At 53.6% G+C, this 25,853-nt stretch overlaps 1 long non-coding RNA gene across 2 annotated transcripts in view; it reads right to left on the reverse strand.

Annotated features, from left to right (window-relative positions):
- Window positions 1-25,853, reverse strand: part of LOC139229905 (uncharacterized) — a 247,167-nt gene that overhangs the window by 205,214 nt on the left and 16,100 nt on the right. The window contains exon 4 of one of the 2 annotated variants that reach the window (XR_011587851.1): window positions 17,200-18,324. The exons of the other annotated variant lie outside the window; for it this stretch is intronic. This is a non-coding gene — a long non-coding RNA (uncharacterized lncRNA). Of the gene's footprint in view, window positions 1-17,199; window positions 18,325-25,853 lie in introns of those variants that run through there. 2 annotated transcript variants of the gene reach the window in all.

The raw sequence follows: 25,853 nt of genomic DNA on the forward strand, positions 1-25,853 counted from the left end.
GTCTGCTTTCACTGGGCCCCCCCCAGTTATACACTGTCTGCTTTCACTGGGCCCCCGGGTTACACACTGTCTGATCTCACTGGGCCCCGGGTTACACACTGTCTGATCTCACTGGGCCCCCGGGTTACACACTGTCTGATCTCACTGGGCCCCGGGTTACACACTGTCTGATCTCACTGGGCCCCGGGTTACACACTGTCTGATCTCACTGGGCCCACCCTCCCCGGGTTACACACTGTCTGATCTCACTGGGCACATCCTCCCCAGGTTACACACGGTCCGAACTCACTGGGTCCCCGGGTTACACACTGTCTGATCTCACCGAGCCCAACCACCCTGCGTTACAAACTGTCTGATCTCTCTGGGCCCTGGGTTACACACTGTCTGATCTCAATCGGGACATCCACCCGGGTTACACACTGGCCGACCTCACTGGGCCCCTGGGTTACACACTGTCTGATCTCATTGGGCGAATGCTCACCGGGATACAGATTGTCTGATCGTACTGGGACTCCGGGTTACACACTGTCTGATCTCACTGGGCCCCCGGGATACACATTGTCTGATCTCACTGGCCCATTCTCCCCGGGTTACACACTGACTGATCTAACTAGTCCCAATGTTACACACTGTCCGATCTCACTGGGCCCCCGGGTTACACACTGTCTGATCTCACTGGGCCCCGGGTTACACACTGTCTGATCTTACTGGGCCCCGGGTTACACACTGTCTGATCTCACTGGGCCCACCCTCCCCGGGTTACACACTGTCTGATCTCACTGGGCACATCCTCCCCAGGTTACACACGGTCCGAACTCACTGGGTCCCCGGGTTACACACTGTCTGATCTCACCGAGCCCAACCACCCTGCGTTACAAACTGTCTGATCTCTCTGGGCCCTGGGTTACACACTGTCTGATCTCAATCGGGACATCCACCCGGGTTACACACTGGCCGACCTCACTGGGCCCCTGGGTTACACACTGTCTGATCTCATTGGGCCAATGCTCACCGGGATACAGATTGTCTGATCGTACTGGGACTCCGGGTTACACACTGTCTGATCTCACTGGGCCCCCGGGATACACATTGTCTGATCTCACTGGCCCATTCTCCCCGGGTTACACACTGACTGATCTAACTAGTCCCAATGTTACACACTGTCCGATCTCACTGGGCCCCCGGGTTACACACTGTCTGATCTCACTGGGCCCCGGGTTACACACTGTCTGATCTTACTGGGCCCCGGGTTACACACTGTCTGATCTTACTGGGCCCATCATCCCCGGGTTACACACTGTCTGATCTCACTCGGCCCCTGAGTTACACACTGTCTGATCCCACTAGGCCCATCCTCTCCAGATTACATACTGTCTGATCTCATTGGGTCTCCGGGTTACATACTGTCTGATCTCACTGGGCCACCGGTTTAGACACTGGCTGATCTCACTTGGCCCCCGGGTGACACACTGTCTGATCTCACTGGGCACCCAGGTTACACACTGTCTGACCTCACTGGGCCCCGGGTTACACACTGTCTGATCTCACTGGGCACCCGGGTTACACACTGTCTGACCTCACTTGGCACCCCAGGTGACACACTGTCTGATCTCACTGGGCACCCAGGTTACACACTGTCTGACCTCACTGGGCCCCGGGTGACACACTGTCTGATCTCACTGAGCCCCGGGTGACACACTGTCTGATCTCACTGGCCCATTCTCCCCGGGTTACACACTGACTGATCTAACTAGTCCCAATGTTACACACTGTCCGATCTCACTGGGCCCCCGGGTTACACACTGTCTGATCTCACTTGGCCTCCGGGTGACACACTGTCTGATCTCACTGAGCCCCGGGTGACACACTGTCAGATCTCACTGGGCCCCCGGGTTACACACTGTCTGACCTCACTGGGCACCCAGGTTACACACTGTCTGATCTCACTTGGCCTCCGGGTGACACACTGTCTGATCTCACTGAGCCCCGGGTGACACACTGTCAGATCTCACTGGGCCCCCGGGTTACACACTGTCTGACCTCACTGGGCCCCCGGGTGACACACTGTCTCATCTCACTGGGCCCCCGAGTTACACACTGTCTGATCTCAATGGGCCCCCGGGGTGACACACTGTCTGATCTCACTGGGCCCATCCTCCCCAGTTTACACACTATCTGATGTCTTTGGGCCCTGGGTTACACACAGTCTGATCTCACTGGGCCCTTGGGTTACACACTGTCTGATCTCACTGGGTATTTCCTCCCCGGGTTACACACTGTCTGATCTCACTCGTCCCCCGTGTTACACACTGTCTGATCTCACTGGGTATTTCCTCTCCGGGTTACACACTGTCTGATCTCACTATGCCCCGAGGTTACACACTGTCGGACCTCACTGGGCCCCCGAGTTACAGATTGTCTGCTTTCACTGGGCCCCCGGGTTACACACTGTCTGATCTCACTGGGCCCCGGGTTACACACTGTCTGATCTCACTGGGCCCCGGGTTACACACTGTCTGATCTCACTGGGCCCACCCTCCCCGGGTTACACACTATCTGATCTCACTGGGCACATCCTCCCCAGGTTACACACGGTCCGAACTCACTGGGTCCCCGGGTTACACACTGTCTGATCTCACCAAGCCCAACCACCCTGCGTTACAAACTGTCTGATCTCTCTGGGCCCTGGGTTACACACTGTCTGATCTCAATCGGGACATCCACCCGGGTTACACACTGGCCGACATCACTGGGCCCCTGGGTTACACACTGTCTGATCTCATTGGGCCAATGCTCACCAGGATACAGATTGTCTGATCGTACTGGGACTCCGGGTTACACACTGTCTGATCTCACTGGGCCCCCGGGATACACATTGTCTGATCTCACTGGCCCATTCTCCCCGGGTTACACACTGACTGATCTAACTAGTCCCAATGTTACACACTGTCCGATCTCACTGGGCCCCCGGGTTACACACTGTCTGATCTCACTGGGCCCCCGGGTTATACACTGTCTGATCTCACTGGGATCCCGGGTTACACACTGTCTGATCTCACTGGGCCCATCCTCCCCAGTTTACACACTGCCTAATCTCTCTGGGCCCTGGGTTACTCAGCATCTGAACTCACTGGGCCCCCGGGCGACACACTGTCCGATCTCACTGAGCCCCCGGGTTACACACTGACTGATCTCACTGGGCCCATCCTCCCCGGGTTACACACTGCCTGATCTCAATGGGCCCCCAGGTTACACACTGCCTGATCTCACTGGGCACTCGTGTTACACACTGTCTGATCTCACTGGGCCCTCGGGTTACACACTGTCTGATCTCACTGGGCCCTCCCCCTCGTATTACACACTGTCTGATCTCACTGGGCCAATCCTCCCTTGATTACACACTGTCTGACCTCACTGGGCCCCCGAGTTACAGACTGTCTGCTTTCACTGGGCCCCCCCCAGTTATATACTGTCTGCTTTCACTGGGCCCCCGGGTTACACACTGTCTGATCTCACTGGGCCCCGGGTTACACATTGTCTGATCTCACTGGGCCCCGGGTTACACACTGCCTGATCTTACTGGGCCCATCATCCCCGGGTTACACACTGTCTGATCTCACTCGGCCCCTGAGTTACACACTGTCTGATCCCACTAGGCCCATCCTCCCCAGATTACATACTGTCTGATCTCACTGGGTCTCCGGGTTACATACTGTCTGATCTCACTGGCCACCCAGGTTACACACTGTCTGACCACACTGGGCCCCGGGTTACACACTGTCTGATCTCACTGGGCACCCGGGTTACACACTGTCTGACCTCACTTGGCCCCCAGGTGACACACTGTCTGATCTCACTGGGCACCCGGGTTACACACTGTCTGACCTCACTGGTCCCCGGGTTACACACTGTCTGATCTCACTTGGCCCCCGGGTGACACACTGTCTGATCTCACTGAGCCCCGGGTGACACACTGTCTGATCTCACTGGGCCCCGGGTTACACACTGTCTGATCTTACTGGGCCCCGGGTTACACACTGTCTGATCTTACTGGGCCCATCATCCCCGGGTTACACACTGTCTGATCTCACTCGGCCCCTGAGTTACACACTGTCTGATCCCACTAGGCCTATCCTCCCCAGATTACATACTGTCTGATCTCACTGGGTCTCCGGGTTACATACTGTCTGATCTCACTGGGCCACCGGTTTAGACACTGGCTGATCTGACTGGGTCACCGGGTTACACACTGTCTGACCTCACTGGGCCCCGGGTTACACACTGTCTGACCTCACTGGGCCCCCGGGTGACACACTGTCTCATCTCACTGGGCCCCCGAGTTACACACAGTCTGATCTCAATGGGCCCCCGGGGTGACACGCTGTCTGATCTCACTGGGCCCATCCTCCCCAGTTTACACACTATCTGATGTCTTTGGGCCCTGGGTTACACACAGTCTGATCTCACTGGGCCCTTGGGTTACACACTGTCTGATCTCACTGGGTATTTCCTCCCCGGGTTACACACTCTCTGATCTCACTAGTCCCCCGGGTTACACATTGTCTGATCTCACTGGGCCCCGAGGTTACACACTGTCGGACCTCACTGGGCCCCCGAGTTACAGATTGTCTGCTTTCACTGGGCCCCTCCCAGTTATACACTGTCTGCTTTCACTGGGCACCCGGGTTACACACTGTCTGATCTCACTGGGCCCCGGGTTACACACTGTCTGATCTCACTGGGCCCCGGGTTACACACTGTCTGATCTCACTGGGCCCACCCTCCCCGGGTTACACACTGTCTGATCTCACTGGGCACATCCTCCCCAGGTTACACACGGTCCGAACTCACTGGGTCCCCGGGTTACACACTGTCTGATCTCACCGAGCCCAACCACCCTGCGTTACAAACTGTCTGATCTCTCTGGGCCCTGGGTTACACACTGTCTGATCTCAATCGGGACATCCACCCGGGTTACACACTGGCCGACCTCACTGGGCCCCTGGGTTACACACTGTCTGATCTCATTGGGCCCATGCTCACCGGGATACAGACTGTCTGATCGTACTGGGACTCCAGGTTACACACTGTCTGATCTCACAGGGCCCCTGGGTTACACACTGTCTGATCTCACTGGCCCATTCTCCCCGGGTTACACACTGTCTGATCTCACTGGGCCCCGAGGTTACACACTGTCGGACCTCACTGGTCCCCCCCCAGTTATACATTGTCTGCTTTCACTGGGCCCCCGGGTTACACACTGTCTGATCTCACTGGGCCCCGGGTTACACACTGTCTGATCTCACTGGGCCCCGGGTTACACACTGTCTGATCTCACTGGGCCCACCCTCCCCGGGTTACACACTGTCTGATCTAACTGGGCCCACCCTCCCCAGGTTACACACGGTCCGAACTCACTGGGTCCCCGGGTTACACACTGTCTGATCTCACCGAGCCCAACCACCCTGCGTTACAAACTGTCTGATCTCTCTGGGCCCTGGGTTACACACTGTCTGATCTCATTGGGCCAATGCTCACCGGGATACAGACTGTCTGATCGTACTGGGACTCCGGGTTACACACTGTCTGATCTCACTGGGCCCCCGGGATGCACATTGTCTGATCTCACTGGCCCATTCTCACCGGGTTACACACTGACTGATCTAACTAGTCCCAATGTTACACACTGTCCAATCTCACTGGGCCCCCGGGTTACACACTGTCTGATCTCACTGGGCCCCCGGGTTATACACTGTCTGATCTCACTGGGATCCCGGGTTACACACTGTCTGATCTCACTGGGCCCATCCTCCCCAGTTTACACACTGCCTAATCTCTCTGGGCCCTGGGTTACTCAGCATCTGAACTCACTGGGCCCCCGGGCGACACACTGTCCGATCTCACTGAACCCCCGGGTTACACACTGACTGATCTCACTGGGCCCATCCTCCCCGGGTTACACACTGCCTGATCTCAATAGGCCCCCAGGTTACACACTGTCTGATCTCACTGGGCACTCGTGTTACACACTGTCTGATCTCACTGGGCCCTCGGGTTACACACTGTCTGATCTCACTGGGCCCTCCCCCTTGTATTACACACTGTCTGATCTCACTGGGCCAATCCTCCCTTGATTACACACTGTCTGACCTCACTGGGCCCCCGAGTTACAGACTGTCTGCTTTCACAGGGCCACCCCCAGTTATACACCGTCTGCTTTCACTGGGCCCCCGAGTTACACACTGTCTGATCTCACTGGGCCCCGGGTTACACACTGTCTGATCTCACTGGGCCCCGGGTTACACACTGTCTGATCTTACTGGGCCCATCATCCCCGGGTTACACACTGTCTGATCTCACACGGCCCCTGAGTTACACACTGTCTGATCCCACTAGGCCCATCCTCCCCAGATTACATACTGTCTGATTTCACTGGGTCTCCGGGTTACATACTGTCTGATCTCACTGGGCCAACGGTTTAGACACTGGCTGATCTCACTTGGCCCCCGGGTGACACACTGTCTGATCTCACTGGGCACCCAGGTTACACACTGTCTGACCTCACTGGGCCCCGGGTTACACACTGTCTGACCTCACTGGGCCCCGGGTTACACACTGTCTGATCTCACTGGGCACCCGGGTTACACACTGTCTGACCTCACTTGGCCCCCAGGTGACACACTGTCTGATCTCACTGGGCACCCGGGTTACACACTGCCTGACCTCACTGGTCCCCGGGTTACACACTGTCTGATCTCACTTGGCCCCCGGGTGACACACTGTCTGATCTCACTGAGCCCCGGGTGACACACTGTCTGATCTCACTGGGCCCCCGGGTTACACACTGTCTGACCTCACTGGGCCCCCGGGTGACACACTCTCTGATCTCAATGGGCCCCCGGGGTGACACACTGTCTGATCTCACTGGGCCCATCCTTCCAAGTTTACACACTATCTAATGTCTTTGGGCCCTGGGTTACACACAGTCTGATCTCACTGGGCCCTTGTGTTACACACTGTCTGATCTCACTGGGTATTTCCTCCCCGGGTTACACACTCTCTTATCTCACTAGTCCCCCGGGTTACACACTGTCTGATCTCACTGGGCCCCGAGGTTACACACTGTCGGACCTCACTGGGCCCCCGAGTTACAGATTGTCTGCTTTCACTGGGCCCCCCCCAGTTATACACTGTCTGCTTTCACTAGGCCCCTGGGTTACACACTGTCTGATCTCAATCGGGACATCCACCCGGGTTACACACTGGCCGACCTCACTGGGCCCCTGGGTTACACACTGTCTGATCTCATTGGGCCAATGCTCACCGGGATACAGACTGTCTGATCGTACTGGGACTCCGGGTTACACACTGTCTGATCTCACTGGGCCCCCGGGATACACACTGGCTGATCTCACTGGGCCCCCGGGTTACACACGGTCCGATCTCACTGTGCCCCGGGTTACACACTGGCTGATCTCACTGGGCACCTGGGCTACACACTGTCTCATCTCACTGGGCCCCCGGGTTACACACTGTCCGATCTCACTGGGCCACCGGGTTGCACACTGTCTGGTCTCACTGGCCCTCCGGGTTTCACACTGTCTGATCTCACTGGGCCCCTGGGTTGCACAGTCTGGTCTCAGTGGGCCCCCGGGATTACACACTGTCTGATCTCACTGGGCCAATCATTCCAGGGTTACACACTGTCTGATCTCACTGGGCCCATCCTCCCCAGTTTACACACTGCCTAATCTCTCTGGGCCCTGGGTTACTCAGCATCTGAACTCACTGGGCCCCCGGGCGACACACTGTCCGATCTCACTGAGCCCCCTGGTTACACACTGACTGATCTCACTGGGCCCATCCTCCCCGGGTAACACACTGCCTGATCTCAATGGGCCCCCAGGTTACACACTGCCTGATCTCACTGGGCACTCGTGTTACACACTGTCTGATCTCACTGGGCCCTCGGGTTACACACTGTCTGATCTCACTGGGCCCTCCCCCTCGTATTACACACTGTCTGATCTCACTGGGCCAATCCTCCCTTGATTACACACTGTCTGACCTCACTGGGCCCCCGAGTTACAGACTGTCTGCTTTCACTGGGCCCCCCCCAGTTATACACTGTCTGCTTTCACTGGGCCCCCGGGTTACACACTGTCTGATCTCACTGGGCCCCGGGTTACACACTGTCTGATCTCACTGGGCCCCGAGTTACACACTGTCTGATCTTACTGGGCCCATCATCCCCGGGTTACACACTGTCTGATCTCACTCGGCCCCTGAGTTGCACACTGTCTGATCCCACTAGGCCCATTCTCCCCAGATTACATACTGTCTGATCTCACTGGGTCTCCGGGTTACATACTGTCTGATCTCACTGGGCCACCGGTTTAGACACTGGCTGATCTCACTTGGCCCCCAGGTGACACACTGTCTGATCTCACTGGGCACCCAGGTTACACACTGTCTGACCTCACTGGGCCCCGGGTTACACACTGTCTGATCTCACTGGGCACCCGGGTTACACACTGTCTGACCTCACTGGCCCCCAGGTGACACACTGTCTGATCTCACTGGGCACCCGGGTTACACACTGTCTGACCTCACTGGTCCCCGGGTTACACACTGTGTGATCTCACTTGGCCCCCGGGTGACACACTGTCTGATCTCACTGAGCCCCGGGTGACACACTGTCTGATCTCACTGGGCCCCCGGGTTACACACTGTCTGACCTCACTGGGCCCCCGAGTTACACACTGTCTGATCTCAATGGGCCCCCGGGGTGACACACTGTCTGATCTCACTGGGCCCATCCTCCCCAGTTTACACACTATCTGATGTCTTTGGGCCCTGGGTTACACACAGTCTGATCTCACTGGGCCCTTGGGTTACACACTGTCTGATCTCACTGGGTATTTCCTCCCCGGGTTACACACTGTCTGATCTCACTCGTCCCCCGGGTTGCACACTGTCTGATCTCACTGGGTATTTCCTCCCCGGGTTACACACTGTCTGATCTCACTAGTCCCCCGGGTTACACACTGTCTGATCTCACTGGGACCCGAGGTTACACACTGTCGGACCTCACTGGGCCCCCGAGTTACAGATTGTCTGCTTTCACTGGGCCCCCCCCAGTTATACACTGTCTGCTTTCACTGGGCCCCCGGGTTACACACTGTCTGATCTCACTGGGCCCCGGGTTACACACTGTCTGATCTCACTGGGCCCCCGGGTTACACACTGTCTGATCTCACTGGGCCCCGGGTTACACACTGTCTGATCTCACTGGGCCCCGGGTTACACACTGTCTGATCTCACTGGGCCCACCCTCCCCGGGTTACACACTGTCTGATCTCACTGGGCACATCCTCCCCAGGTTACACACGGTCCGAACTCACTGGGTCCCCGGGTTACACACTGTCTGATCTCACCGAGCCCAACCACCCTGCGTTACAAACTGTCTGATCTCTCTGGGCCCTGGGTTACACACTGTCTGATCTCAATCGGGACATCCACCCGGGTTACACACTGGCCGACCTCACTGGGCCCCTGGGTTACACACTGTCTGATCTCATTGGGCCAATGCTCACCGGGATACAGATTGTCTGATCGTACTGGGACTCCGGGTTACACACTGTCTGATCTCACTGGGCCCCCGGGATACACATTGTCTGATCTCACTGGCCCATTCTCCCCGGGTTACACACTGACTGATCTAACTAGTCCCAATGTTACACACTGTCCGATCTCACTGGGCCCCCGGGTTACACACTGTCTGATCTCACTGGGCCCCCGGGTTATACACTGTATGATCTCACTGGGATCCCGGGTTACACACTGTCTGATCTCACTGGGACCCTGGATTACACACTGTTTGCTTTGACTGGGCCCGCCCAATATACACTGTCTGATCTCACTGTGCTCCCGGGTTACACGCTGTCTGATCTCACTGGGCCCCGGGTTACACACTGTCTGATCTCACTGGGTCCTCCCCCTCGTATTACACAGTGTCTGATGTCACTGGGCACATCCTCCCCAGGTTACATACTGTCTGATCTCACTGGGCCCCCGGTTTACACACTGGCTGATCTCACTGGGCCCCCGGGTTACATACGGTCCGATCTCACTGGGCCACCGGGATGCACACTGTCTGGTCTCACTGGCCCTCCGGGTTTCACACTGTCTGATCTCACTGGGCCCCTGGGTTGCACAGTCTGGTCTCAATGGGCCCCCGGGATTACACACTGTCTGATCTCACTGGGCCAATCATTCCCGGGTTACACACTGTCTGATCTCACTGGGCCCATCCTCCCTGGCTTACACATTGTCTGATCTCACTGGCCCCCTGGGTTACTCAGCATCTGAACTCACTGGGCCCCCGGTCGACACACTGTCCGATCTCACTGAGCCCCCGGGTTACACACTGACTGATCTCACTGGGCCCATCCTCCCCGGGTTACACACTGCCTGATCTCAATGGGCCCCCAGGTTCCACACTGCCTGATCTCACTGGGCACTCGTGTTACACACTGTCTGATCTCACTGGGCCCTCGGGTTACACACTGTCTGATCTCACTGGGCCCTCCCCCTCGTATTACACACTGTCTGATCTCACTGGGCCAATCCTCCCTTGATTACACACTGTCTGACCTCACTGGGCCCCCGAGTTACAGACTGTCTGCTTTCACTGGGCCCCCCCCCAGTTATACACTGTCTGCTTTCACTGGGCCCCCGGGTTACACACTGTCTGATCTCACTGGGCCCCGGGTTAGATACTGTCTGATCTCACTGGGCCCCGGGTTACACACTGTCTGATCTTACTGGGCCCATCATCCCCGGGTTACACACTGTCTGATCTCACTCGGCCCCTGAGTTACACAGTGTCTGATCCCACTAGGCCCATCCTCCCCAGATTACATACTGTCTGATCTCACTGGGTCTCCGGGTTACATACTGTCTGATCTCACTGGGCCACCGGTTTAGACACTGGCTGATCTCACTTGGCCCCCGGGTGACACACTGTCTGATCTCACTGGGCACCCAGGTTACACACTGTCTGACCTCACTGGGCCCCGGGTTACACACTGTCTGATCTCACTGGGCACCCGGGTTACACACTGTCTGACCTCACTTGGCACCCCAGGTGACACACTGTCTGATCTCACTGGGCACCCGGGTTACACACTGCCTGACCTCACTGGTCCCCGGGTTACACACTGTCTGATCTCACTTGGCCCCCGGGTGACACACTGTCTGATCTCACTGAGCCCCAGGTGACACACTGTCTGATCTCACTGGGCCCCCGGGTTACACACTGTCTGACCTCACTGGGCCCCCGGGTGACACACTGTCTCATCTCACTGGGCCCCCGAGTTACACACTGTCTGATCTCAATGGGCCCCCGGGGTGACACACTGTCTGATCTCACTGGGCCCATCCTCCCCAGTTTAAACACTATCTGATGTCTTTGGGCCCTGGGTTACACACTGTCTGATCTCACTGGGCCCTTGGGTTACACACTGTCTGATCTCACTAGTCCCCCGGGTTACACACTGTCTGATCTCACTGGGTATTTCCTCCCCGGGTTACACACTGTCTGATCTCACTAGTACCCCGGCTTACACACTGTCTGATCTCACAGGGCCCCGAGGTTACACACTGTCGGATCTCACTGGGCCCCCGAGTTACAGATTGTCCGCTTTCACTGGGCCCCCCCCAGTTATACACTGTCTGCTTTCACTGGGCCCCCGGGTTACACACTGTCTGATCTCACTGGGCCCCGGGTTACACACTGTCTGATCTCACTGGGCCCCGGGTTACACACTGTCTGATCTCACTGGGCCCACCCTCCCCGGGTTACACACTGTCTGATCTCACTGGGCACATCCTCCCCAGGTTACATACTGTCTGATCTCACTGGGCCCCCGGGTGACACACTGTCTCATCTCACTTGGCCACCGGGGTTACACACTGTCTGATCTTACTGGGCCCATCCTCCCCGGGTAAAACACTGTCTGATCTCACTGGGCCCCCGGGTTACACACTGACTGATCGCACTGGGCCTCGGGTTTACACACTGTCCGAGCTCACTGGGCACCCGGGTTACACACCGCCTGATCTCAGTGGGCCCCCGGGTTACACACCGCCTGATCTCACTGGGCCCTCAGGTTACACACTGTCTGATCTTACTGGGTCTCCGGGTTACACACTGCCTGATCTCACTGGGCCCCGGTTTACACACTGTCTGATCTCACTGAGCCCAGCCTCCCCGGGTTAAATACTGTCTGATCTCACTGGGCCCCCGGGTTACACACTGTCTGATCCCACGGGGCCCATCCTCCCCGGGTTACACACTGCCTGATCTCACTGGTCCCATCCTCCCCGGCTTACACACTGTCTGATCGCACTGGGCACCCGGGTTACACACTGTCTGATCTCACTGGAACCCCGGGTTACACACTGACTGATCTCACTGGACCCATCCTCCCTGTGTTACACACTGTACGAACTCACTGGGCCCTCAGGTTACACATTGTCTGATCTTACTGGGCACCCAGGTTACACACTGTCTGATCTCACTGGACACTCGTGTTACACACTTTCTGATCTCACTGGGCCCTTGGGTTACACACTGTCTGATCTCACTAGGCCCCCGGGTTACACACTGTCTGATCTCACTGGGCACTCGTGTTACACACTGTCTGATCTCACTATGCCCCCGGGTTACACACTGTCTGATCTCACTGGGCCCTCGGGTTACACACTGTCTGATCTCACTGGGCCCTCGGGTTACACACTGTCTGATCTCACTATGCCCCCGGGTTACACACTGTCTGATCTCACTGGGCCCTCGGGTTACACACTGTCTGATCTCACTCGGCCCCCGGGTTACACACTTTCTGATCTCACTGGGCCCTCCCCCTCGTATTACACACTGTCTGATCTCACTGGGCCAATCCTACCGGGTTACACAATGTCTAATCTCACTGGGCCCCTATGTTACACACTGTCTGACCTCACTGGGCCCCCGAGTTACAGACTGTCTGCTTTCACTGGGCCCCCCCCCCAGTTATACACTGTCTGATCTCACTGGGCCCCGGGTTACACACTGTCTGATCTCACTGGGCCCACCTCCCCGGGTTACACACTGCCTGCTTTCACTGGGCCCCCGGGTTACACACTGTCTGATCTCACTGGGCCCCGGGTTACACACTGTCTGATCTCACTGGGCCCATCCTCCTCGGGTTACATACTGTCTGCTCTCACTGGGCCCCCGGGTTACACACTGTCTGATCCCACTGGGCCCCCAGTTACACACTATCTGATCTCACTGGGCACAAACACCCTGCATTACACACTGGCTGATCTCATTGGGCCCCCAAGTTACACACTGTCTGATCTCATTGGGCACCCGGGTCACACATTGCCTGATCTCACTGAGGCCAGCCTCCCCGGGTTAAATACTGTCTGATCTCACTGGGCCCCCGGGTAACACACAGTCTGATCCCACTGGGCCCATCCTACCCGGGTTACACAGTGTCTGATCTCACTTGTTCCATCCTCCCCGGGTTACACACTGTCTAATCTCACTGGGCCCCAGGGTTACGCACTGTCTGATCTCACTGGGCTCCCGGGTTACACACTGTCTGATCTCACTCGGTCCCCGGGTTACACACTGTCCGATCTCACTGGGACCCCAGGTTATACGCTGCCTGATCTCACTGGGCCCATCCACCCTGCATTACAAACTGTGTGATCTCACTGGGCCCCCAGGTTACACATTGTCTGAACTTACTGGCCACCCGGGTTACACATTGTCCAATCTCACTGGGCACCCGTGTTACACACTGTCTGATCTCACTGGGCACCCGTGTTACACACTGTCTGATCTGACTAGGCCCCCGGGTTACACATTGTCTGATCTCACTGGGACCTCCCCGTCGTATTACACACTGTCTGATCTCATTGGGCCAATCCTCTCCGGCTTACACACTGTATGATCTCACTGGGCCTCTAGGTTACACACTGTCTGACCTCACTGGGCACCCGAGTTACAGACTGTCTGCTTTCACTGGGCCCCCCCCAGGTATACACAGCATTCTTTCACTGGGCCCCTAGGTTACACACTGTCTGATCTCACTGGACCTCGAGGTTACATACTGTCTGACCTCACTGGGTCCCCGGGTTACACACTGTCTGATCTCACTGGTCCCCCGGGTTACAAACTGTCTGATTTCACTGGGACCCCGGGTTACACACTGTCTGATCTCACAGATTCCCTGGGTTATACACTTTCTAATCTCACTGGGCCCATCTTCCCTGCGTTACACACTGCTTGATCTCACTGGGCCCCCGGGTTGCACACTGTCTGAACTCATTGGGCCCCCGGGTTACACACTGTCTGAACTCACTGGGCCCATCCTCCCTGGCTTACACATTGTCTGAACACACTGGCCCCCCGGGTTACACACAGTCTGAACTCACTCGGCCCCCGGGTTACATACTGACTGATCTCACTGGGCCCCTGGCTTATACACTGTCCGATCTCACTGAGCCCCCGGGTTACACACTGTCTGATCTCACTGGGCCCCCGGGTCACACACTGTATGCTTTCAATGGGTCCCCCAGTTATACACTGTCTGCTTTCACTGGGCCCCCGGGTGACATGCTGTGTGATCTCAGTGGGACCCTGGGTTACACACTGTGTGATCTCACTGGGCCCCTGGGTTACACACTGTCTGATCTCATTGGGACCCTGGATTACACACTGTGTGATCTCAGTGGGCCCATCCTCCCCGGGTTACACACTGCTTGATCTCACTGGTCCCCCGGGTTACACACTGCCTGATCTCACTGGGCACTCCCCCTCATATTACACACTTTCTGATCTCACTGGGCCCATCCTCCCCGGGTTACACACTGTCTGATCTTAATCGGCCCCCGGGTTACACACTGTCTGATCTCAATGGGCCCCTGGGGTTACACACTGTCTCAACGCACTGGGGCCATCCTCCCCGGCTTACTCACTGCCTGATCTCAGTGGGCCCATCCACAGTGCGTTACACACTGTCTGATTTCACAGGGCCCCTGGGTTACACACGGTCTGATATGACTGGGCCCCTGGTTACACACTGTCCGATCTCACTGGGCCCATCCTCCCCAGGTTACCCACTGTCTGATCACTCTGGGCCCCCGGGTTACAGAGTGTCTGAACTCACTGGACCCCCGGGTTACACACTGTCTGATCTCACTGGGCCCCCGGGTTACACACTGTCTGAACTCACTGGGCCCATCCTCCCCTGGTTACACACTGTCTGATCTCACTGGGCCCCCGTGTTACACAATGTCTAACCTCGCTGGGCACCCCCACCTCCCAGGTTACACAGTGTTTGATCTCACTGGGCACCCAGGTTACACACTGTCTGGATCTCACTGGGCCCCCGGGTTGCACACTTTCTGATCTCACTGGGGCCCTCGGGTTACACACTGTCTGAACTCACTGGGCCCATCCTCCTCGGGTAAAACACTGTCTGATCTCACTGGGCCCCCGGGTTACACAATGTCTGAACTCACTGGGCCCCCGGGTTACACACTGTCCGATCTCACTGGGCCCCCGTGTTACACACTGCTTGATCTCACTGGGCCCATCCTCCCCAGGTTACACACTGTCTGATCTCTCTGGGCCCCGGGTTACGCACTGTCTGATCTCACTGGGCTCCCGGGTTACACACTGTCTGATCTCACTAGGCCCATCCTCCCTGGCTTACACATTGTCTGATCTCACTGGCCCCCTGGGTTACACACAGTCTGAACTCACTCGGTCGCCGGGTTACATACTGACTGAGCTCATTGGGCCCCTGGTTTATACACTGTCCGATCTCACTGGACCCCCGGGTTACACACTGTCTGATCTCACTGGACCCCCGGGTTACACACTGTCTGATCTCACTAGGCCCCCGGGTTATACACTGTCTGATCTCAATGGGACCCCGGGTTAGAACCTGTCTGATCTCACTGGGACCCCGGGTTACAAACTGTTTGCTTTCACTGGGCCCGCCCGTTATACACTGTCTGATCTCACTGGGCTCCCGGGTTATACACTGATCTCACTGGGACCCCGGGTTACATACTGTCTGATCCCACTGGGCTCCCGGGTTACACACTGTCTGATCCCACTCGGCCCCCGTGTTACACACTGTCTGATCCCACTAGGCCCATCCTCTCCGGGTTACACGCTGTCTGATCTCACTGGGCCCCCGGATTATACACTGCCTGATCTCACTGGGCCCCCCAGTTACACACTGTTCTCACTGGGGCCCCGGGTTACACACTGCCTGAATCCCACTCGGCCCCCGGGTTATACACTGTCTGATCTCACTTGGTCCCCAGGTTACACGCTGTCTGACCTCACTGGGCCCCCACCCCCCACCTTCTGGGTTTCACACTGTTTCATCTCACTGGGCCCACGGGTTACACACTGTCTAACCTCACTGGGCACCCCCACCACCCAGGTTACACAGTATTTGATCTCACTGGGCCCCCGGGTTGCACACTTTCTGATCTCACTGGGGCCCCCGGGTTACACACATTCTGATCCTAATGGGGATCGGGTTAGACACTGTCTGATCTCACTGGGCCCCCGGGTTACACACTGTCTGATCTCACTGGAGGCCCGGGTTACACACTGTCTGATCTCAATGGGCCCCTGGGTTAGACACTGTCTGATCCCACTGGGCCACCGGGTTACACACAGTTTGAGCTCACTGGGCCCCCGGATTACACACTGTCTGATCTCACTGGGCCCATCCACCCTGGGTTAAATACTGCCTGATCTCACTCGGCCCCTGGGTTACACACGGCCGGATCTCTGTGGGCCCATCCTCCCCGGGTTACACACGGCCTGATCTCAGTGGGCCCATCCACCCTGGATTACACACTGTCTGAACTCACTCGGCCCCTGGATTACATACTGTCTGATCTCACTGGCCCCCGGGTTACACACTGTCTGATCTGTCTGGGATCTCGGGTTACACACTGTCTGATCTCATTTGGTGCCCGGGTTACACGCTGTCTGACCTTACTGGGCCCCCAGGTTACACACGGTCTGATCTTGTAAATGTAGATTCTTTTCTCTCAATCTGGTTCAGTAAAATTACTGAGTCAAATACCTCTTGTGCTTTGAACAAAGCAGTCTTTATTTTACTGGCCGGCAAGACTTATCAGACAGAGGATATACATTCTCAATCGAGCGTACAAACTACCTACGGATAAGTGACGTTACATTGTCAAGGCACGACGGTTATACATTTTCGGCAAAAGATAACAAGATAGGGCTAGAGTGACATCCCAGCTCAGCCCATCTCTTTTGATCCCTCCTTCCCTTCGTCCACTCATAAGCCGACCCAAGCATGGTCCGATTTTAAACAAAGACCTTCTGTCAATGTTTCAGGTTAATAACATGATTTAATAAGACCTTGAGGTTTTTCTGCAAGCTGTGGGTTTTGTTTCAATATGTGTTAGTGTTGTAACATTTCGCAGTCTCGAGTCTGAGATGTCATGGCTATTCCTCCATGAATTGTTTGTTAGCTTATACTGTCCCTATACAATTCCCACGTTCTCAACTTCAATGTCTCTATACATTTTTAAACATTCACATTCCCCCCCCTTTTATCATTCCATGATAACACTTAGGATCATTCTAGGAGTAAAATGTATAGGGAATGTGAACACACCCAACATCTAGAAAAGTTCCCATTTTGCGCATAAACATAAGACATGTAGCTCTCGTCTCTGTCTCCCCTCCCATGCGCCGAAACTGTCATATATCAACACTATTATACAGACTGTGGCATACAGACAGTTTCATCTTATGGCTCAGGATTCAGATAAATAGTCCAATTATTTTGCTGATTAAAAGAGTTCAATTTTCCCGTCTCTCTTCTCAGGTCACCGTCGGTGTAGCTGGCTGTCTATCACTATGGGTAAAAGTTCAAACTGGTCCACGTTCCAATTAGGATGCCAACGGCCTTCTTCAGCTATGGAGAAGAAGAAGTCTGGAACAGGAACAGGAATTAGAATAACCAGCAAAATAGGTTCGTTAGGGGGTGGTGAGCTTGCAGTGGTGCAGGTGAACCCAGGCACTTTTCCCCTCAACCTTGGCTGCAGTGGGGGTAGTGAGTAACACCTGAAAAGGCCCCTCCCATTGTGGCTCTAATCCCTTCCGAATCCATACTTCCTTGGTGCCACGAGGGACAATTCAGGTAAAACTGGGAGGTCGAGGTGAGCATCTTGAACCTGGTTGTGAGCTAGTCGCAGAGCCTGAGTCAGAGAAAGAACATAGGTGGTCATCAGTCGAGCTGAGATCTAGGAACAATTTCCCTCATTAACACCTTAACAACAGTTTGAGCCTTATTGTCCAGGGTAGGGTAGGCTTCAATCCATCTGCTAAACACATCTACTATTACTAACACATATTTGTAACACTGAACTTTTTGCAACTCAATGTAGTCCAACTGAAATGTCTCAAAGGGACCTTCGGGTAGGGGCGTTTTACCCCAATCACAGGGGACTCCCTTCCCTGGATTATGTTGCTGGCAAACCAGGCAACGACTACTGATGTTCTGGGTGAGCGCCTGGAGTCTAGGGTGCCACCAAGTAGCCAAAAGTGTGTCACTCGTGGTCCTTGCTCCACAATGAGTAGCAAAATGCATACATTCAATAACCCATAGAGCCAACTTGTCAGACATGCAAGTCTGTTCCGCGGGAGTGGTCCAGAGTTTAGAAACATTGTCATAAGTACATGCATAATATTTCCACAACAGTTTATCTTTTTCAGGAGCGTCCTCCTGTGCTTTTATAACATCTTGGATGGTTGGCATTGGTTTTTCCGAGGCTAACTTATCCTTCGCAGGATTTTTAGTCTGACTCATAATTTTGGGCACTACCATCTGTTGGTCACGAGAGGCTTGTTTGGCCTCTTGGTCAGCACAACGATTCCTTATATCAACCAGAGAATTTTCGGTAGTGTGGGTGGTACATTCGACAATGGCAATGCGTTTGGGGAACATGAGGGCTTACAACAAATCAGATACTAGCTGTTTATGAGATATCTCATTCCCCTGTGAGGTTAGGAGTCCCCTATTTTTCCATAATTGTCCAAAATCATGGGCCACCCCAAAGGCATACCTAGAGTCGGTATAGATATTGACTTTGAGATCTTTGGCCAAGATACAGGCTCGGGTGAGGGCGAATAGTTCAGCTTGTTGAGCAGAATCGGCAGTTTCAAAAGCGGCAGATTCCAAGACCTGATTCTCCTGGTTTACTATGGCGTATCCTGAGATTTGTGTACCTTCTGGATTAATTCCGTACAGTCTGGATCTTCAATTGGTACATCAATAAAATCTTCGCTGACTGATGTGGCCTCTTAAATTAAAGATAAACAATCATGACTGGGTTCTTCCTTATCTTGGGGTGGCTCAGTAAAAAAACAGGCCGGATTAATTGCAGTACAGTGCCGAAAGGTCAGCTTAGGATTGTTTAGTAAGTAGATCTCATATCTGCTTTGCCTGGCCATGGTAAGGTGTTGAGTCTGCAGTTGGCCCAGGAGGGCAGCTACGGAGTGAGATGTGTCAAGACAACGGTAGCACAGTCTTTCAGAATTGTACAATACATTTGAAAGGGCGGGTCATAGAGGGGCCGGCCCAAAACCGGAGCTTGCAGCAGGGCTGTCTTTAGTTCCTTAAAGGCTTAGAAACATAGAAAATGGGTGCAGGAGCAGGCCATTCAACCCTTCTAGCCTGCACCGCCATTCAATGAGTTCATGGCTGAACATGAAACTTCAGTACCCACTTCCTGCTTTCACGCCATACCCCTTGATCCCCCGAGTCGTAAGGACTTCATCTAACTCCCTTTTGAATATATTTAGTGAATTGGCCTCAACTACTTTCTGTGGTAGAGAATTCCACAGGTTCATAATTCTCTGGGTGAAGAAGTTTCTCCTTATCTCGGTCCTAAATGGCTTACCCCTTATCCTTAGACTGTGACCCCTGGTTCTGGACTTCCCCAACATTGGGAACATTTTTCCTGCATCCAACCTGTCCAAACCGGCAGAATTTTAAACGTTTCTATGAGGTCCCCTCTCACTCTTCTGAACTCCAGTTAATACAAGCCCAGTTGATCCAGTCTTTCTTGATAGGTCAGTCCCACCATCCCGGGAATCAGTCTGGTGAATCTTCGCTGCACTCCCTCAATAGCAAGAATGTCCTTCCTCAAGTTAGGAGACCAAAACTGTACACAATACTCCAGGTGTGGCCTCACCAAGGCCCTGTACAACTGTAGCAACACCTCCCTGCCCCTGTACTCAAATTGGACGTCTACGGTTTCTATTTCAAAGCTGCCTTGCTTATTTGTATACGGGGTGAGGTGCTTAGTCATCAGGGCAACATTAGGGATCCAGGATATGCAGTAATTGATCATCCCCAAACACTGTTGCATTTGTTTAGCCATGTTCGGGACTGGAAACTGGAAAATTGGTTCGACTCGGCTAGCCTCCAAAGCTCGGTGGATACTCGGTATTGCCTGTGATAACCCACTTGGGAGGGGTCCTCTACCCACACATGAGGATCCACATAGTCAGGTATGTCAGAGCCAGTATGATGCTGCAGAGTCGTTAAGACCTTCTCGGGGTCCCCGTAGAATTTGCACATCCCGACTGGTAGGGTCAGCCTCGTCTATAGCCTGGCGCACCATAACTTCCAAATGTGGTGCCACCGTTGGGGGTTGTCCATTTCCACAAAATCTGCCTCTCCTTCCGGTCCAGTCACTCTAGCCCTTAATAGAATTTCCTTCACTTCCCCTTCGTGATCCTGATAAAAGTTCTGCAGGTCCTGATTCTTTCCACTGGGATCGTATGCTAGGGTCACGTGATAGGGTCCAGAGACCACCACTGAGGGGTTCTAGTGGTATAATACTGCTGCTTAAGGGTTCCCTGTTTTACAATAATCCCATCATCTCCACACTCCAAATACAACTGGAATTTGCAGAGGAGGTCTCTAGCCATCAAGTTACAGTCCAGATTGGTTGTGATAACAACTTGATGTTCCACCGATTGGTTCGTCGTCCGGGGAGGATCCCTGCACAATCAAGCTGTGTAGTCAATCGGGGGACAATTGACCAAAGGGGTTGTTCTGGGAGAAGTTAGTGTAAGATCCTCCTCTCCCCCCTTGCCCCCCTCCTCTTCCTCCTCTTCCTTTTCCATGGTAGGGGCAATTTTTATTCCAATGTCCTTCCTGCCCACAATTAAAACAGTCAATTCCTCTTACCCAGTCCCGGCCTCTTCCCATACCATGCCGGGAACAATAGGGAGGTTTATTAGCAGGGCTCGGGCCATTTGGTTGTTTAGTATAACCGTATCCTTGCACATCCATCCAATCCTGTATGCAACACTGCGGTTCTATTGATCCTTCCTCCCGAGATGGCTCTTCCTTTCTAGTCACGTATTCAGTCTTGACCCGGGTTGGGGGCGCACCTCCCCTCTCCCCTTTCTTTTCCTGCCAATAATATCTAACTGCCCTTTCCATTTGTCTATAGTGGGTGGTCTGCAGCTTGTTGTGCATCAGGGTTTGGCATTGGTCTGACAGGGAATTGGTGTCGGGACTTTGGGATCTTGGAAATCATTCCTAGGTCGGAGCTGTCTGACTGCTTGACAGTTCTGCGTCTCGATCGGCGGGGGTGTTTGCTATGTCTTTCACAACTTGGACTGGTAGATTGACTAGAAGATTTACGGGACTGTCTGTGATAGTTCTGCCCTTTCGAGTGAGAGATCTGGTCCTTTCGGCTATATTGCTTGTGAACTGGGGATCCGAATCGCTATCAGAGGATGAGGAGTCAGTTTGGGTTTGTTGCTTTGGTGGTATGGGGTTATTTTTAACTCCTCTCGCCGGAGTGTAAGGTGGAGGGTGTTGGGAAGAGGACTGGAGCAAGGGGCCAGGGGGTGCGGGAGGCGCCGTTGGGCGCTGAGTCAGTGACCACTCATCAATTTCATCATCAGCCTCGGTTAACACAAAGCCAGCCATTTTACTACGTAGTGGGTCAATACCTTTCTCAGAGGTCCCAGAGGATCTCTTAGCAAGTTTCTCGTGCGCACATTCTTTTTTTTGAAGACGTCTACAGTTTTAACATGTGTTCCCTCTGTCAATGAAAGTCCTAATTTAATAGCATTTATTTGCCAACTTGACAGAAGTGATGAATCTTTTAATTTTTTGACAATAATGTCGCCATGTTGCAATTAAATTTTTATCCGCTTTTCCTCGTCCCCTTCTCCAAATTAATCCCTGTGCTTTTTTTTTTACTACCTCTACGCTTCTAGTGCCACCTAGAGGCCACTGGTCATCTCCTAATAATTTGTTCAGGGCTCCTGATAATTTTCTAAAGTCTTCAGCTCTTTCAGGGAATTCTTCACATAACTTTTGTAGCGGACTACCCGCTTCCGTTGTTTTATCCAACTGATTACCCATTACCGTGTCGTTACGCGTTCAATGTAGTCCTGCGATTTAAACAAACTTAAAACAAACAGACTTTACTAAAACTAACACAAAGCCACGTCGCCCCGCGGCTCGCATCATCACGTGATTCAAACTTGAAGTAAACAGACTTAACAAACTTACTAAACTAACACAAAGCCGCGTCGCCCCGCGGCTCGTGTCGCCGCGCGATTCCAACTTAAAGTAAACAGACTTAACAAACTTACAATGAACGGATTTACAAAAATCAGCACTGACTTGATATTTCGTGGTTCGCGTTGCTGCGCGTTCGCGTCGGCCCACGTTCACTCGGGCGCGCGCTCGAGCCGCTGCACATTTCGCGTCACCACGCGTTAGCGCCACTGCGCATCTGCATCAGCCCTCCACTCAGCCGCACGCTCGCACCGCTGCACGTCTCGCGTCACCACGCGTTAACGCCGCTGTGCGTCTGCGTCAGCCCTCCACTCGGCCGCACGCTCGCGCCGCTGCACGTCTCGCGTCACCACACGTTAGCGCCGCTGCGCGTCTGCGTCAGCCCTCCACTCGGCCGCACGCCCGCGCCGCTGCACGTCTCGCGTCGCTGCGCGTTTGCGTCGGCCCTACCTTCCGAGTTGCTGCGTGATTTAAATTCAATCAGTGCCTAGACGGGCCAAGTGATATACAAGGTCGACGTCACACCTGATTTGAACACCTATCCTCTATTTAATTCCCCATAAGCCTTACTTAATTGTCTGTGAGCCTAATTTTCTAAATTTGATTTCTTATGAGCCTTATTTAATTTCTTTTAGTCTCCAAATTTCCCTATCCTTTCGCGTCACTGCGCAGTTTAAATTCAATCAGTCAATGAAAGCCCTAATTTAATGGAGTTTTTCCGCCAACTGGACAGGAGATTTTTTTTTTACTGCAGTGGAATTTTTCTCATAATTTAAAATCTCAGAACATTTTTTTTAGCACCTATTTATTACGTTACTTTTTTTTTGTCTTTTCCATAACTAGAGAGAAGTCTGGCACGTAGGCTGTGGACTGCTTTTCGTTATCTCAATTGTTCCAGCCTCAAGGTCGTGTTATTTAATATAATATTTTTTTTGAATCCATCTCAGTTGTTTTGCTGTGCCTTCTCTGAATGTTTTCTTTCAACAAGTTTTTCTTTTTTTTTTCAACAAACCTATCCTTTGTGCATTTCCTGGCTCCGTAACTTATCATCCGAATATACGTAATTCAATAAGGTTCACACTCTTAAACTTCCCACATACAGGACAACACTACGAAGGGTTAAAACAAACTTTCATTCTGTTTGAGATAAAACAAACCACAACTCCCCGGCTTTTTTTTTAAACAGTAAAAATAACAGAAGCAGTTCTCATTTAAACAGACGTTCACAAGAGTCTCTTTTCTTTCCTATTAATTTTTGGATCCATGATTGATCATCTATCCCTATCTAGCTCTAACTATAACCTATCTTTCCAAGTCGCCGCTTGGTTTGCGTCATCGTGCAATTTCCCTATCTCTATCCCTATTCTAAGTTTGAAAGGTATTCACCAGATTGTCCTGGATCTCGTTCAGACACTACCTGAGAACCAGCGAGTGGCTAAACTTTCCTCAGACTTTTGAAACCGGGGGAAACTGGAGCAGTATTGAAATCATACTCACTCCAGTGGCCACTTTCCCCTCGTCTCGTCCAAGGCTAGTCTGGCTCTTAATTCGCAGTTTTTCGGCAGTTGTCTGTTGAGATCCCACTTCTGACACCAAATGTAAATGTAGATTCTTTTCTCTCAATCTGGTTCAGTAAAATTACTGAGTCGAATACCTCTTGTGCTTTGAACAAAGCAGTCTTTATTTTACCGGCCGGCAAGACTTATCAGACAGAGGATATACATTCTCGATCGAGCGTACACACTCCCTACGGATAAGTGACGTTACATTGTCAAGGCACGACGGTTATACATTTTCGGCAAAAGATAACAAGATAGGGCTAGAGTGACATCCCAGCTCAGCCCATCTCTTTTGATCCCTCCTTCCCTTCGTCCACTCATAAGCCGACCCAAGCATGGTCCGATTTTAAACAAAGACCTTCTGTCAATGTTTCAGGTTAATAACATGATTTAATAAGACCTTGAGGTTTTTCTGCAAGCTGTGGGTTTTGTTTCAATATGTGTTAGTGTTGTAACATTTCGCAGTCTCGAGTCTGAGATGTCATGGCTATTCCTCCATGAATTGTTTGTTAGCTTATACTGTCCCTATACAATTCCCACGTTCTCAACTTCAATGTCTCTATACATTTTTAAACATTCACAATCTCACTGGGCTGCCGGGTTGCACACTTTCTGATCTCACTGGGGCCCCCGGGTTACACTGTCTGATCTCACTGGAACCGCGGGTTACATACTGTCTGATCTCAATGGGCCCCTGGGTTAGACACTGTCTGATCCCACTGGGCCACCGGGTTACACACAGTTTGAGCTCACTGGGCCCCCAGATTACACACTGTCTGATCTCACTGGGCCCCTGGGTTACACACTGTCTGATCTCACTGAGCCCCCGGGTTACGCACTGTCTGATCTCACTGGGCCCATCCACCCTAGGTTACACACTGCCTGATCTCACTCGGCCCCTGGGTTACACACGGCCTGATCTCTGTGGGCCCATCCTCCCCGGGTTACACATGGCCTGACCTCAGTGGGCCCATCCACTCTGGGTTACACAATATCTGATCTCACTCGGCACCTGGGTTACACACAGTTTGAGCTCACTGGGCCCCCGGATTACACACTGTCTGATCTCACTGGGCCCCCGGGTTACACACCGTTTGAGCTCACTGGGCCCCTGGGTTACACACTGTCCGATTTCACTGGGCCCATCCACCCTGGGTTACACACTGCCTGATCTCACTCGGCCCCGGTTTACACACTGTCTGATCTCACTGGGCCTCCGGGTTGCACACTTTCCGATCTCACTGGGGCCCCCGGGGTTACACATACTCTGATCCCAATGGGGATCGGATTAGACACTGACTGATCTCACTGTGCCCCAGGTTACACACTGTCTGATCTCACTGGACCCCCGGGTTACACACTGTCTGATCTCACTGGGCCCCCGGGTTATACACTGTCTGATCTCACTGGGCTCCCGGGTTATACACTGATCTCACTGGGACTCCGGGTTACATACTGTCTGATCCCACTGGGCTCCCGGGTTACACACTGTCTGATCCCACTCGGCCCCCGGGTTACACACTGTCTGATCCCACTAGGCCCATCCTCTCCGGGTTACACACTGTCTGATCTCACTGGGCCCCCGGATTATACACTGCCTGATCTCACTGGGCCC

Source organism: Pristiophorus japonicus, chromosome 19, assembly GCF_044704955.1.
Source record: "Pristiophorus japonicus isolate sPriJap1 chromosome 19, sPriJap1.hap1, whole genome shotgun sequence".
NCBI classification, from domain to species: Eukaryota; Metazoa; Chordata; class Chondrichthyes; family Pristiophoridae; genus Pristiophorus; species Pristiophorus japonicus.